Source organism: Cupressus sempervirens, chromosome 11 (assembly GCF_028749045.1).
Source record: "Cupressus sempervirens isolate cs-2001-9-10 chromosome 11, ASM2874904v1, whole genome shotgun sequence".
Taxonomy (NCBI): Eukaryota; Viridiplantae; Streptophyta; class Pinopsida; order Cupressales; family Cupressaceae; genus Cupressus; species Cupressus sempervirens.
Window position 1 is genome coordinate 157,686,833 of NC_143128.1, and position 17,385 is coordinate 157,704,217.

Sequence of the window (17,385 nt, forward strand, 5' to 3'; positions counted from 1 at the left end):
GGGTTTCCACTATATCCTTTCCAATTATATCAACCTTTGTTAGTGTAAATTTTGGTACTTTATCTAAAAGTTGTACATTAGTGACTTGAGCAGTGATGGTAGGTGGTTGTTGTGTTTTCACCTCTTCCCTTGCAGTGTCAGTCACCAATTTTTAAATTTCATCTACACTCACTAATACAAGATTGTCATATAATTTAGCCTATATACTGTAGATTGATCAAGTATCATTTTCAGATCTTCCTTTATTAGGGGATTGATGTTCTAAGCAATTAGATCAGAAACATCCTTCACTATAACTATTTCATTATTTACACTTTTTATTTTTTGAGGGCTAACACTTCACAATTGTGTATCTTGTACACTATATTCTTTTTGCTACTCTACCTTAGCTATTGTCTTTTCATCAATATTCATTTTAGTATCTCCCTCAATAGTGTCTTCATTATCATCTTCTTCATCATCTTTCACCTCAATAGGCTCCTATTCTGCTTCTTTTACTGTAGCAAGCCCATATGTAATTTTCCACATTTGGGTGGTCTTCTTTACAACATCTTCAATATTATTTTGTAGTATGCTAAAGTTTTTATATTTTGGATCAAAATTGATAGCATATTTCTTTACTGCTTTAGCTATATGTGCCTTGCTAAGTACAGGCATAACTTGAGCAAGTGATGTCTCTCTGATGTGTCTTTCTAGATTCAAACAATAATGTCATTTCTGCTCAACTCTTTCATTTAAGCTCTTAAGCATAGAGTTAGCAATCTCTAGAGGGGCTTTCATAAAATTTTCCATCATGGCATATATTGCCTCCTCCACTTGATTCTTTTCAACTTTTCCAAGATTATTAAAGTCAATATGAGAAAATCCTAACAAATCTACATTATTCCTAACATTCTCACATTGGTTATCTAAATCTGAAGCTAGATTATGACTCACCACTTGGAATAGGCTATTGTCATCAAATTTTGTTCTTTCCTCATCATATTTAGCTTATGCAATGTATTTTCTCCTTAGTCTTTTCTGAGCTCCTCCTCCCTACTCTATAGGTTTGGCTTTCTCTTTAGCCTTTAATGCAGTGAAACATGGACTAGCCCTTGTGGTAGGTGGTGTGGGTTTGGGATGGATTTGTTTTGAAACCTTCTTGGGCCTTGTCACTAGTTGATCCTTAGCCTTTCTCTTCTTTAGATCAGTAGGAGTAGGTTCTTCCTTAGCTTCTTCTTCCTCAACACCTTCTACAACTTCTACTTCTTCCTCTTGCTAATATTCTCCCATTCCTTGTGTTAATGAAAGTGACTCTTGGATCTATGTGTCTTCTTCCTCTTCATCCTCTTCTTGCTCAACACATTCATCGAATTTAGTTTACCATTTTTTTTCCAACTTCTCCTTTTTCTTGATAACAGAGGCAGCCTTTAGTTCCATGGTAATCTTAGTTTTAGCCATCTCATAATTTCTAAATGCTTTCGCATTTTTATCTATGTATCTTCTCCAAGTAATGTAGATATTGCTGTAGAGACCTCATTACATTTATTTCATAGCCTAATGGCCTTAGCCATCTTACCCTTGGTGTTGTTGGTTGAACAAATATATAATCGATATCTACTACAAACATCATCATAATGTTTTTTCACTAATGATACTAGAATTCTCAATCTTTTCTCAATAGATTGCTTGAAGTCCTCAAAGTAACTTGGGTAAAAGCATAGATCTGTGTCACCGTTTGTGATAAAAAAACCTATTTTGGTTAAATCTCATTTCTCTATCAAAACTCAATTTAAAAAAAAAACTAAAAATACCCTTTTATAGATTTCAGATTCAATACCATCATTATATAAATTTTTTAGTGTTTTGATTAGTTATAATATATTATAATCTCAAAATATTATAAGTCGATATTTCAACATTTCAGAAGGTTCTCTCTCAAAAAATGATAAAAAATAGTAAATCATATCAAAAAAATAAAAAATATATATTTATCACTAGAGGAGAGAATCCTCTTCACGAATATGTAATTTATTTTCAAGAAGGTATAGATTTGATAGGGAAGTTTGGACGGGAGGAAAAAACTTTTGGATTCTGACAAGGTTGAACTTGAGTACTTATAAAAAAGAAAATATACATAAAAAATAATTATTTCTTTTTCTGTGCACTAGCTATACATGTCATCTATAAAATATTTTCAAATTAGAACAAAAAAAGGTGATTTACACATACTTGTTTGACGGGAACTACATCCTATATTTTTTATAGTTAAAAAAGGGACTTCAAAATAAAATAAAATGAATAAATTCTTAGTCAAAAAAATTATAAAAATTATAGGCATAAAATTAATACAATTCTACACATTTCATTAGTTTACATCATCTTCATATTTTAAACACAAATACCATTTTTTTTGTCATTAATTTTGAACTGTCACATTCTGATATCACATTTCTTTATAAAAGGTGACACAGGTTTGTGCTTTTACCCACTTTTCATTACTAACTCAAAATTTTCACCTAGTTGTTCAATGAACTCTCCTATTTGAACTACCATAGACCTATTTGTCTTGCATGCCATAGTGCCAAATCTAGGAAATGTTTTCTGAACATAGAAGAAGATACATATCAATATAGATCCAAATATTCATTAAGAACTCTTTGTTTTCCTTATTGCTCCTAGTTTTTCAATCAATTTTTGTAGTTGAAGCTTGGCAAGGTCATATGTGCTATCCTTTTCCACAATTTTGTAACCCACATCCACTAAAATCTAGGTCACATTGTTCAATCTGCTTGATCGGTAAAACTTGTGTGCAATTACCCTGACTACAAAGTCTATCAAAGGATCTGTGATGGTGTCAATTTTCATTCCTCTCATATTCCACACAACCCCTACATATTTTTTTAATAACTTCTTTTGAATCACTCCTCAAAGTCTTAGGCCGATCTAGGGTTTGATACCCTGTTACCCTATGGATTATTCTTTTGGTTATTTTGATAGGCCCATTGTCTAACCAAAGTGAAATATCATGAATCCTACTTAGTACAATCCTGATCCATTTAGTTTTGAAAATATTTGGGAAATCTAGGGCATGAGTTAAACATTTCTTTTCTACAATTCTAAATTCTTCCTTTAATATGCTATTTTCACATAGTCTATTATAAGCTTGTCTGATCTCCATATCACCAATACTCCCAATTTTGCAAGTGTAACATTTTTTGACATCCTGAACCATTAAAAATTTTAGTGGTATTATGGATAATGCACTAGAGGGATGTTGTTTGTATGCAATATCATTTATGTCCTTTAAAATTAGTTGTTTCACGTCATTGCTAACAAGTTGAACATTCAAAACCTCTTGACCATGTACACTCTTTGAACTAGATGTCATTTTATGAAACTAGGGTTTATGAAATTTTCAAATAGTATAGCTTGGCATATGATAAATACCTTCCAAAATTTGATGAAATGGTTTTTAATAATTGTTCAAATCTTATACAATCACTTCAGATGAGTGTCTAGAACACCTCTTACTCTTCTTGCTCTTTCTCAATTTTGAAATGATGTAAAATGAGCTAAAAATTAACCAAATACCCTTTTGAAGTGCTATAATTAATGGTGAGTGCTTACACAGTTATAAGCTTAACTTTAACTAATTTTTGGCTCACTCAGCATCCATTGGCATTTCATTTATTTGGCAACCATTGGAAGATTGGCATCAACTAACCAGTCTGTTAGCTCGACATCCTCTAGCATTTCACTTAACAATCATAGGAAACTTTTCATACTCGGCAGTAACATGAAAAACTTAAATATTTTTCTTTGATTCCTAATAACACCTTGCATCTTCATTTATGCTTATGTAATATTTTCAATACTAAGTCCTTTGGAACTGATGTATTATATAACTTTTGAATATTGGTCCGACATACCTCTTGATTGATTAGTTTGATGAGGTGTGAGCACCTGACCCATTGGGTGAAGTGATCCCTTCTCCACTTGATGTTCTATAATAATCCTTTTTCTTCCATGTCTTGATCATTTAATTTTTGATATTTTCAACATCTACCTTGCCTTTACCTTTATTGAATTCACAACTTGATGCCTTTGACCTTGTTGGACAATATCTACTAATGTGACTAGTCATTAAACAACTAAAACATGTGGTTTGGCTCAACCACCTTTTGTAGTCACTTTTGAAGTGTGTTCCAATACAATTTTTAGGAACATGTGCATACTCTTGGCAATAATGACAACTATACCTTGTATTATAATCCTAGTTATAAGAGTTAACCTTTTTCTTTACCTTTGTTTGTCTATTTGATGACCACATGGGTTTGGATTTCCACTCAAAAGCTCTATGTCCATACTTTTGATAGTTATAACAATATCCTTCAAATGTTTGTGTGTGCATGGTCTTAGTTCTCCATTCATGTGCTTGATGACCTTGTTTGTTGCACTTGGGATAGTGAACCATTCTCTTATGCTTGACATTCTAATTTGCAGTATTGTTCCTACACACATTAGCAGTATGTCCTTTCTTACCACAATTATGACAAGTGGGTTTAGAATTATTACCTTTATTACTCATTTCTTCTGCACTTTTGGATGACTCTCCTTCTTCAATACTTATGTGTTATAGTCCAGATGTATCATTATTCAATCTAGGGGATCTTAATAATTGCTCAAAGTATTTGATGGCTTCATTTGGTTTGTTAAAACTTTCAACAAATTCTTTTTCTCTTTTTAGGTCATTAATCAATTGCTGATTTTGCAACTTAGATTTTGTTATCTCTATGTCCTTGACAATCAATTCATAGTTGGCATTCATCATTTGACTTGGAGTATCCAATTGCATGTTGGCAATCTTAGTTAGTTGTGATGATTTCTCTTCTAATATTTTCGTCAAAATTCTTTTGTCATCTTCAATCATGGCTTTTTCTTACATATCTTTCTTTTTATGTTCAATCACCTCACATAGTAGTATGGCTTGTGATTCTTGCTCTAACTTGACATTTTTGATTTCTTCACCTTGGACTCTATTCTTTTCTATTAGATCTACAACTCTTGCATCAAATTTATTGGAGTCTCCATTAGCAAATAGATTAGTAGTGTACATCTCTCTTTATTGTGTCATTCTCCTACATCAGAGTAAATGATGCAAGAGGGAATCAGTATAGTGTAACAGAGCACTATTGTTTGTCTGGATTAAACATTGATTCTTTCTATATAGGGGAGTACCTATGATGGACATAGTCATCTAGCAATCTTGTTGGATGTTACTTTTGAACGGTGTCTTTGGATACTTGGGCTAGTTAGAAATTGTTGCTACAGAGATTGTTGGTTGTTGAAACCTTTGACATTGATGTCAATGGGGGAGAAGTATAGCATGAAAAACAAGTAAAGCATGGAGAAAAAAATTGGAAAGAATGGAAATGAAGTACATCGTGTTCAAAAAAATAGTAAATAGGAGAATGATTGATGAAGAGGATTTGAAAAGAAAGGTTAATAGTCTTTTGTAGTTGGTATTCTTGGAACTAGATGTTTTTCATCTATGTTGAAATCAATGCCAAAGGCAGAGATTGTTGGAAGCATGAATGCTGATAATATTCCTACGGGAGAATATTATAAAAATATGATTGGTTCATTATCATTATGATATGTTACATTCATGACTTTTTTTTTCATTGATGTCAACATAGCAGTTTTGTGTGGTATCTAATAGAAGAACAAAAAAAAGATCAAGTTAGTACAGAATGATCATTGAGTATTTTAAGTAGCGAGGTTAAAGGGAGATACTACTACATGTCTAGTATAAGAAGCTAACCCTAGAAGCATAAGAGATTAAGTCTAGAAGAAGTTATGCAAGTTTTAGCGAAGACTATTCTAAGATAGAGTTTACAGAGGCATGTTCTTGTAAACTTGTTATATCACTTAGAAGAGTTATTATTCTAAGAAGCTGAAGTTAAAGATGTGAAGAAGAAATGTTGGTGATGATGTGGCTAAGCTCACTCATCATATTGATATGTGTACAAAAAGATATTCAAGTTGCACGATAGAAGATTAATGTTATTGCTAAGTATAAAGTGTTCTTAATGTGGTCCTATAATAATTAATTGAGAAGCTGTAATAGCCAACTTATGGAATTGTTTTTGGATTCAGTATAAAGGGAGGACATTTTCCTTTATCATGTATGATGGATATATGGATTAATGTGTATGATTGTAAGTAGTACAAAGTGTGGAATGAAAAGATAAGAAGAGAAGAGTAGAAGTGAAGGAAACTTCATTGTCGAGGTTTTATTGTGTGATCCAAAGTTTGATACGGGTCCTTCTATCTTCTACAACTCCTAATAGAGTTGGCACAACTCCTAACAAGGTTGGAACTCCTAACAAAGATTCAAAGTCTCCTAATAGGGACTCATATTTATTAAATGTTGTAATAGACTCCTAACAAGGTCCATCCTCTAATAAGGAATATTTATATTAGTGCATCATCTTGTGGGCATCATTTCCACCAGAGTTTTCCCTCTGATCAAGAGTTTCCCTAGTTAACATATCTAGTGTAATTGTCTATGTGGATATTTCTAAAGTTCCATCTCATATGTACTTGTTAAATATGAATTTCTCTATAAAATACATTATAGGAGATTGGAATGGATATGAACTAATGTTTAATGGTTTAGATGTCCTAATAAAAACTAAGATCAACTAATACATTCATGTTTTAAATACTCAGTGATTCAAGAACTACTACGTTATCTGGACTACTTAAATATTAAATTTCACAAATGATGATATGAGGCATTTCACCTATGTTGATGATGTTGATTATTATATCTTGATGATTATGTTATATGCATTTAGATAGTTTAGTATTCCTTATTGATGATGTTTATGATGTTTAGGTATATGCAATGCCTAATAATGATTATTGCAGTATTTTAATTTGAATTGATGAATAGGTTATGTTATATTGATTACGCAATTATTGATGATTGAATGTGTGTAGAAACGAGGAAGGATTATTTAAATGAAAGTTGATGTTTTGATTAAAATTATTATCCAAATGAGTTTTAAATATATGAATGTGATTTTTCTCAAGCTACTGATGTGTGAGTTGAGTGTGCAAGATTATTAACCATGGAATCTAATGGAGAATCGATAATCAGCCCTATGCTCAATCTATGAAAATAAGGTTGAGTCTAATGAAGAGATATTGACCTTATTGTTTTGTATCTTATTTGTATTGTAATATAAATGTGTGTGTCATTATGTAATTATGAGGTGTTTAATGTTATGTAATAGTGAATCTTATGGTGTCACTTGACACTCGTAATTCATGTATGTTTATCAAAATGTTAATGAGGGTTCGTAGAGTAACCCAATAATCTGAGATTGATTAAGTTAGTAATTTATGACTAATTAGTTGCTAACTTTAAGGATTTGGCTTAGGGAAAAATTCACCCAAGAACTAAGAGCTCAAACACATAAGAACAGCAGTAGACCAAATGAAGAGTATGATCAGAATGATGATATTCATTCAATATGCTATAGGCCACATAAGCATGTCAAGAGAACACTAGGAGTGCCTGTATATAAAGGCCTTAGGAGAGCTTCTAGAATGCACAAAATTCAGTATCATGATAAGTCATACAACCAAGCATATGTCCACTAGATATGGGTTATCCTCTATTAAGCATGGGATTAAGTGTGATGATATGAGGATAAGCCTATAATGGTGTAGCATGCAAATCAGTAGTGTAGACAACATGTGCTAAATAAGGAGTTTGGATAACTGTGTTGTCAACATGACAACTTAGTGAATGATGCATAATCATGTGTTGTAGACACCATGTGCATAATTAGAGTTGTGTAATTCAATGAGAGTACACAAACCCCTAAGTGTCTCACGAAAGTAAATAATAAAATAATGCAAAATAATTAAATAATGAATTAACCTAAGCAAACTTAAGTAAGTATAATAAGTAAATACTTATTACACTAGTATAATAAGTATAACTCAAACACTAGTAAATTGTTGGGATGACATCAGCATGGTGTCATGATGAATGCCTTAGGAAAAGATTCACCCAAGATCATAGAACTCAACACAAGCACAATTGTAGACCAAAAAAGGATATGATCAATTAATTAGAGTATGTCCTAATACATTGCTCTCTTTAGTAAATGATATGTAAAGACACTAAGAGTGCTTGCATATAAAAGCCTCTTAGGAAGCACCTAGAATGTCTCTAAAAACAACCAGGAGATAAGATAAGCATTGACAACTAAGAACACACCTTATCCAACATTCTAGATGAGTGGATAAGATTAGAAGGTTGTAGACACCGTGTGCTTAACTAGTGTGCTAACTCCTATGTTGTAGACACCATGTGCGTAAAAGAGGAATTTGGCTTAGGCCAAAATTCACCCAAGAACTAAAAACTCAAACACACAAGAAAAATAATAGGCCAATAGAGACAGAGTATGATCATAATGATGATATCCATTCAATATGCCATAGGGCAATATACACCATGTCAAGAGTACACTAGGAGTGCCTATATATAAAGGCCTCAAGAGAGCTTCTAGAATGCATATAAGTCAACATCATGATAAGTCATACAACCAAACACGTGTCCACTAGATAAAGGTTATCCTCCATTAGGTACAAGATTAAGTGCGATGATATGAAGATAAGACTACAATGGTGTTGCACACAAATCGATGGTGTAGACAAAATGTGCTAAATAAGGAGTGCGGATAACTGTGTTGTCAACATGACAACTTAGTGAATGATGCATACTCCTATGCTATAGCTCTAATGCCATATAAGAATTTTTCTAAGGGAAAGATTCAACCAAGATCATAGAACTCAACACAAGCACAAGTGTAGACCAAAAATGGATATGATCAATTAATCAGAGTATGTCCTCATACATTGCTCTGTTCAATATGTAATGTTCAAATACACTAGGAGTGCTTGTATATAAAGGCCCCTCAAGAAGCACCTAGAATGTCTCTAGAAACAAAAAAGAGATGAGATAAGCATTGACAACTAAGCACACACCTTATCCAATATTATAGATGAGTGGATAAGATTAGAATGTTGCAGACACCATGTGCTTAATTAGTGTGCTAACTCATGTTTTATAGACACCATGTGCATAAAAGGGGTGTAAACTCTCATGTTTTCAACATGACAACTCACAAGAGTACGCATACTCCTAGGTGGCTAATAAATAATAAATGCATTAACCTAAGTAAACTTAAGTAAGTGTAAATAGTGAATACTTATTTACACCAGCAGCCTTCCTTAAGTGCAACTTAGGGGAATACACTTAAGTTCACAAGACTAGAATGAAATGCAAGATGGGTCCCGACTACTAGGCCATTTTAGGTACCCATGTACATAATGTAGATGCAATAGAATGATGCAATGCAATCTCTCATAAAGCAAGGAAAGAGGGAAAACCTCATAGGAAAAACCCTCCCCCCAAAAAGAGAGATAAATAGGGATGGATGAATGGATGGAGTAATCAAGAGCCCCCCATTACGAAATGCATCAAGTATATACAAGATAAAAAAGGAGAAGGACAAAATTCCCTTAAGAGGAAAAAGTCCCCCCCAAGAAGGAGAAGAAGGAGATGAGGTAGTCCCCCCGCCCCCTAAAAGTACTATGCCAATCAGCAAAAAATCCTCCGAGGAAGAAGCTGATCCATGACCTCTGAATGATGTTCCTCTCGTTTGGAAGAAATAATGGCAAGGGTACATATAAGATGCATTCCCTGGATGGAGAAGGAATCTCTATGATGATCAGTGTCATTGAAACTTGTTCAAAATTCCATGTGTTGATGTTGAGGATGGTTTCCTCCAAGATTGCTAAAGTGTAGATTGAACGAGGACTAATGTAGAACTAGCTTCAAGAAACCAAATATCTTCTTAAATATGACAGAGACCTCCTATAGATGTTGTGCATAAGTATCCACAATCATGCCAACCTGGAAAGATTGATAATGTAGAGAATGTGTAATAACTGTAGAAGAATCTGCCTCAGCAAAGAGAAGTGATAAATAATCATGAAAGTCTCCCATATCTATTGTGTGTGACTCCAAGAACAGAGCTAAAATGTTTGGCAAGAACTCATCACCTGGAAGACCATTAGTACCTTGCAGTCTTGAAGTACATGAGTCTATTACAACAGCAAAGGATGAAGTATCTACCTCAAAAAGAAGATGAATGTCATCAATAATGTCTTCCACATCTTCAATGTGAGATTCCATGAATAGGTGTATAATGTCGGGAAGGAATTCATGACATGAAGGTAGAGTAGGAAGACATAAGTAGTCTTGCTAGACTAAATCCAAAGCATCTATGGCTGGAATAGGATAAGGAGGAGAAACAAGAGTTGGAGGTATGATCTCATCTAAAGTTAAAGAAACCATAGCTAGACTGACTGGATGTAGAAAGTCCTCTAGAGATGGAGGATCACATGGATCTCCATATGTTTCTTAAATAGATCACCAAATATCACAAGGAAAATGTGCCAATCTAAGAGGACCAAAAGATTCCTCACTCGTACTTTTATAAAAAATTTGATTAAGCTTGATAATATATGTCCAACTAAAATGTGTCAGCATTGTATAGAGATAAGGAAGCAATCCTGGATGTTCTCTTAGATGATCAATTATCAAAGTCCTCCATTTGTGATAGTTCCTTATTGTTAATTGTGGTCTAGTACTAGACTGACAAATCTGAGAAGGCTCCATGAGATCAATCAATGAACTCCCAAAGAATCAAAGAAAATCCAAGAAACACCCCTAATGTATGATTTAGACACTTGGTAGCCACTTGCCAATTTAGGACCTATTTTTGAAAGCAATATTTCTATCTATAGAACTTATAATCTAATTGTAGATCTAGAAAGTAGACAAGAAAATATGCACTTTTAAAAAAAATAGAACTTGATTATGTGTCCAAATGAGCCCGTATTAAGCATTTGAAGTGGCAAAAATTGAGATTTTGGAGTTGAAGAAAAATTCAGGAATAGTGATCTCAAACAACCAACACCAATGTGTAGATCACAAAATTCTACCCCAAAACAAAAATAAGTGCTCACAAAAAGGAGTCTGTATCAGGAAGATATTGTTGTTTGGAAATCGCTACTACTATTGTTTTTCTCGAATTGTGGCCACACGTCCAAAAATCAAATGGCTCTAGATTTTGCTCCAAATGTTCAATTTCAATGAAACAAAATCCAATTTGTGGGTTTTTGGACTTTCTAAATGTGATGCAAATATCATATTTGCACCAAAAAGCTTCAATCTTCACCTACAAAAAAATCTCTCCTATGGCACTATGGCCAAAAAATTTCTAGAAAATAATGTAGATATGAAAAAAATAGCAGAGATGCAGATGAAAAAAACATAGATCTGAAAATTAGATATACAGATCTAAAATGATCATACAAAAATTACAAATCAGTCCTTTGGGTGCCAATTTGTAAAAAAATTGCCTCACAATTGACTTTGGCCTAGGGTAGGCATCTGTATATAACCAATTTTCACCAAATCAGCATTCCAGATGCAATGGTGAGGTCAAATCTAATGTTGGACTCTCCCAATTTTAGCAATAATCAAGAGTCAGGCTGCAGTGTTCAAGCAAGATGATGGTCTCAAATGGCTTTGTGTAGAGGAATTCTCCAAGAGCTCTAATACCATGTAAGAATTTGCCTAAGGGAAAAATTCACTCAAGAACTAAGAATTCAAACACTAGAAATCAAAATATTTGAAGATCAATTCCCTCATGTCTATAGAAGTCCTTAAGTCTTCTATTCACATATAGGCTTCCATTGTCCATTCTAAGAACTTTGATGGCTTTCTTGGATTTTCTTTCTACATGAGTCTTGAAGGCTAGAAACTTGTCTAGGACTTCATTCTTGTTATGAAGAAAATGGTTTTTTTTTGTTTTTTGAAAGTGCATTATTTTGTCTCTACTTTCTACATCTTCTATTAGATTGTAGTGTTGTGTGGATAGATGTGTCACTTTCAGCAATAGAGCCTTTTTTTGCTTTGTAATGCTTCTGAATTGTAGCAAATTATAAAGTTTCATATTTGTAATGTATCAAGAAGTTGTAAAATGAAAAATCAAAAGTCCACAAAGGAAAAAATTGGAAAGTGGCCCATTGTAATCACACTACTAATAAAGTTCTCAAAGCATCTATTTTGAGGGGGTTTCTTGATTTAGTGAAAAGGCGGGGTGTTCTTGGTGTTGTGTTCTCTCTTTCCTACACTTTTATTTTATTTTCTACATTATGAAAAAATTTAAGTTTCCTAAATTAACTCCTCATAACTATACTACATGGTCAATCAAATATGGTATCACTTAATGCATAATGGAGCAGAGAAAGAGGGAAAACCTCATGGGAAAAACCCTCCCCCAAAAAGAGAGATAAATAGGGATGTATGGATGGATGGAGTAATCAAGACCCCCCCATTACAACATACATCCAGTATATACATAATAAAACAATAAGAAGAGGAAGGGAGACAGGATAAGCTCCCCCCTCCAAGGAAGAATGTCGAACAGTGACAACTCTGATGAAGAAGCTGATCCAAGACTGTAGAATGGTGTTCCTCCCCTTAGGAAGAAACAATGCCAAAGGTACAACTGAGACACTTTTATTCTATGTGGAAAGAATCCCATGGATAAGTGATGTCTTTGAAACCTACTCAACTAGCTAAAGAACATGTCCTAAAGAACTATATGTCTTTGAAACTAATGAAAAACCCTACTACAACTATTGATCATATGTATCCTCAATCACTTCAAACTATGACGATTGATGATATAGAGAATGAACAAGAGAGTCTGATGGATCCCTCATGACAACTGAAGAAGGTACTTTTGCATCAAGAAGAAGAGGCAGATTATCAATACTATCCTCCAAATCTGTCACTAACCCTGTATCTGGAAGACTAGATGTACCCTACTATGCTAGACCTATCACTGTGGCTATGTATGCATGTGGACTAAACTAATGAAGTGACCTCTCCTTGTAATTTACAATAGAATCTCACATGTTTGAATCTATTCAAGCACTATCACTATTCTCACTATCAGTTTCCACACTATATGTGTGTGAAGAGGAGTAGAGGACAAGCTTGGTGAACTTTTCTCAATATGTACATCCTTCTCCACTAAAATTTGATGTGTCTTAGGATCTAGAAGTCTGTATGCCTTCATACTATCTTCATAATCAATGAAAGTACAAGGCTAAGGTGATTATACCTTGCATCCCCTAAAAGTTATCTTTGTCCATGTAGGACAACCAAAGACTTTGAAGTGTGTCACAATAGGTTTTCTACCTCACCATGCCTCAAAAGGAGTTTTACCATCTAAGACTAGATGAGGAGAATGATTAAGAATGCGAGTCGCACCATTGATTGCTTTGACTTCTAATGATGGATCTAGAGACTTGGCTTTAATCAAGCAACTTTCCATAAACTTATGAGTTTGGATCCTCAATGCTACAACATCTGTCTTATGTAGACTAAATTTTGGTGGAGTTTGAAGATCAATGCAGTCATGTTTACAATAGTCCATAAGTCTTTTGTTCACATACATGCTTCCATTTTCTATGTGGAGTACTTTGATGGCTTTCTTGGATTTCTATTCTACATGAGTCTTGAAGGCTAGAAACTTATCCAAAACTTCATTCTTATTATGGAGACAATAGACCCAAGTGAACCTTGAAAAGTGATCAACAAAGGTAAGTATGTAGCAACCTTGGCTAAATGCAAAAGGACATGCTAATACCATGTGAACCATCTGTAGAGAACTTGATGCTCTTGAAGACTTCCCTCTCTATAACTTCCCTTCTAGATGCATATTCACTCAATTTGTTGAACATTCACCCTTAGAAAAGTTGATTTGAGGTAGACCTTTAACCATTTCGTATGGTCATGTTGACTTCTGCTACATTCAACAACTTTGCGAGTAAACTTATTTGTGAATAATAAATACTTATTTACACCAACACCCTCCATTAAGTACAACTTAGTGGAATACCCTTAAGCTTACAAAATCTAGGATGAAATTTAGGATGGGCCCTTGCTACTAGTCCATGTTAGGTACCCATGTACATAATGAAATACAATGTCTCATAAAGTAGAGAAAGAGGGAAAACCTCATGGAAAAAACCCTCCCCCAAAAAGAGAGATAAATAGGGATGCATGGATGGATGGAGTAATCAAGACCCCCCCATTATGACATACATACAATATATACATAAGAGAATGATGAGAAGAGGAAAAGAGACAAGATAGGTTTTCCACCCCAAAGAAGAATGCATGCTAGTGACTACTCTGATGAAAAAGCTGATCCAAGATGATAGAATGATGTGCCTCCCCTTAGGAAGAAAAAAATGCCAAAGGTACAAATGAGACACTTACACTATGTGTGGAAAGAATCCCATGGATAAGTGATGTCTCTAAAATCTACTCAACTGACTGAAGAACCTATCCTAGTGAACTATCTATCTCTACAACTAATGAAGAACACTACTGCAACTGCTGAACATAAGTATCCACAATCACTTCAACCTATGAGGATTGATCATGTAGAGAATGAACAAGATAGTTAGATGGATCCCTTGTGACAATTGAAGAAGGTACTTTTGCATCAAGAAGAAGAGGTAGATCATCAATACTATCCTCCAAATCTATCATTGAACCTGTATCTAGAAGACTAAATGTACCCTATTGTGTTGGAGCTTTCACTATGGTGATGTATGCATGTGGACTGAACTGATGTAGTAACCTCTCATTATAACTCTTGATAGAACCCCACATTTTTGAATCTATTGAAGTACTGTCATTGGTGTCACTCTTAGTTTCCACACTATATGATGTACGACGAGGAGCAGAGCACAAGTTGGGAGAACTTTCCTCAAAATGTACGTCCTACTCCACAAAAATTTGATGTCTCTAGATATAGAAGTCTATATGCCTTCACACCATCTTCATAACCAATGAAAGTACAAGGCCAAGGTAACTGTGCCTTGCATCCCCTAGAAGATATCTTTGCCCATGTAGGACTACCAAAGACTTTGAAGTGTGTCACAATAGGTTTTTTGTCACACCATGCCTCAAAAATAGTTTTTCCATCTAAGGCTAGATGAGAAAAATGATTAAGAATGTGAGTGGCACTATTGATTGCTTCAACTTCTAATGATGGACCTAGAGACTTAGCTTGTATCTTGCAACTTTCCATAGAATTAAGAGTTTGGATCCTCAATGCTACAACATCTATCATATGCAGACTGAATGCTGGTGGAGTTTGAAGATCAATGCCCTCATGTCTCAAAAAGTCCATAAGACTTATGTTCACACACAAGCTTCCATTATCCATTCAGAGTACTTTGATGGCTTTCTTGGATTTCTATTCTACACGAGGCTTGAAGTCTAGAAATTTGTCGAACACTTCATTCTTTCTATGTAGAAAATAGACCCAAGTGAACCTTGAAAATTCATCAACTAAAGTAAGAATGTAGCAACCCTGGTTGAATGCAAAAGGACCTACTAATACCATGTGAACCATTTGTAGAACACCTGATGCTCTTGAAGACTTACCTCTTTGTAACTTCCCCTCTAGATGCATATCCACTAAATCTTTTGAACATTCACCCTTAGAAGAGTTGATTTGAGGTAGACCTTTGACCATTCTATTTATGCAAATTTGTTGAAGATAGTGGAAGTCAAGATGACCAGACCGCTCATGCCATAATTGCATGTTTGAATTTGATTGTGTTAACAAGGCCTTTGAAGAAGAATTGAGCATAAAATGAGAGAAAGAGTACAACCTTTTTTAATTATTCACTTTCCCCACTGCAATCAAGGAGTCATCTTTAAGACTATGCACCTTTATTGAGTCTGGAAAAAACTCAACTCTATGTCCATCTCCAATGTGAGTGATTTGGTAGATTGATAGGAGATTTGAACTTAGGTTTGGAACATACAGAACCTCTTGAAACTCTCCATTTTCCATCTCCACATTTCATTTTCCTTCAACTTCCATTTTACTATCATTTCCCATGAAGATGTGTGGTACCTTTGATTTCTTCATTAAAGAAAAATCCTCCTTTGAAGAACCCATGTTATATGAGGCACCTGAGTCAAATATCCATTCCTTTGAAGACCATGAATGCTTTCCCTTTGCCCTTGGAATTCGAAGAAGACCCTTTCTCCTTGTAAGCATTAGGAAATGGAACATTATGTTTATTCATGATGTTGGTCAATTCATCAATCTTCTTAAGATAACACTCATGCTCTTCATCAGTGCCCATTTTTTTGTAATAGGCACATTTCTTCTCCTCCTTATTGTTGTCCCCCTTCTTGTTGGAATTCAAGGACTTGCCTTGTTGGTTGGACTATGGTGTTGTCTCTTTTGCATCTTCTAATTTTTTCTTCATCCATTTCTTCTTACCCTTTCCTTTATTTGAAGATAGTCTAGCTGAATTTTGAGAACCCTCATTGTTGGCCACCATTGCTTTGGATTGAGGTGATTTGAGAATTCCCATTGATTTCAAGTCCTTTCCTTCATCATCATATAGTATAGAATATTCATAAAAAGTGACTTTATTGTAGGTAGACCCTAAGATAGTCTTTGAGGTGTTAAAAGAAGAGACAAATGTGGAATACTATGATGGTAGCTTGTTATGTATGAGATAGATTAGTCTTTCATCTTTGATAGAACTTCCATAATTAGTAAGCTTTGTCCTTAGTTAATTCACCTTGATAATGAAATGTTGTATGAAATCATATGACATAGGATCTAAGGATACAAGCTCATCTTCAATTTTGAAATCATCATCTCTAGACACTTCACCATAAAGGTTTTCAAGGGTATCCCAAGCTTCCTTAGACATGGAACACTTCTTGATTTGATACATGATCTTATCATCTACCCCCAAACATATATCACCTAGGGCTTTCCTATCCATGGATACCCAATCTAAAATTACACTTGTTTATACATTATCACTTGCTAGTTTAGGAAGAGTACCATCTACAAATTGTGAAACTTCATTATGCATTAAGTGATACCACATTTTTATGGACCATGTTGCATAGTAATGAGGAGTTATTTTAGGAAACATAAATTTTCCCATAATGTAGAAAATGAAATAAAAGTGCATAAAAGAGAGAACACAACACCAAGAACACCCCCCCTTTTCACTAAATCAAGAAACCCCCCAAAATAAATTCTTTGGGCACTTTATCAGTAGTGTGATTACAATGGGTCACTTGCCAATTTTTACCTATGTGCACTTTTGATTTTTCTTATTACAACCTCTTAATAGATTACAAATTTGAAATTTTATAATGTGCTACAATTTTGAAGC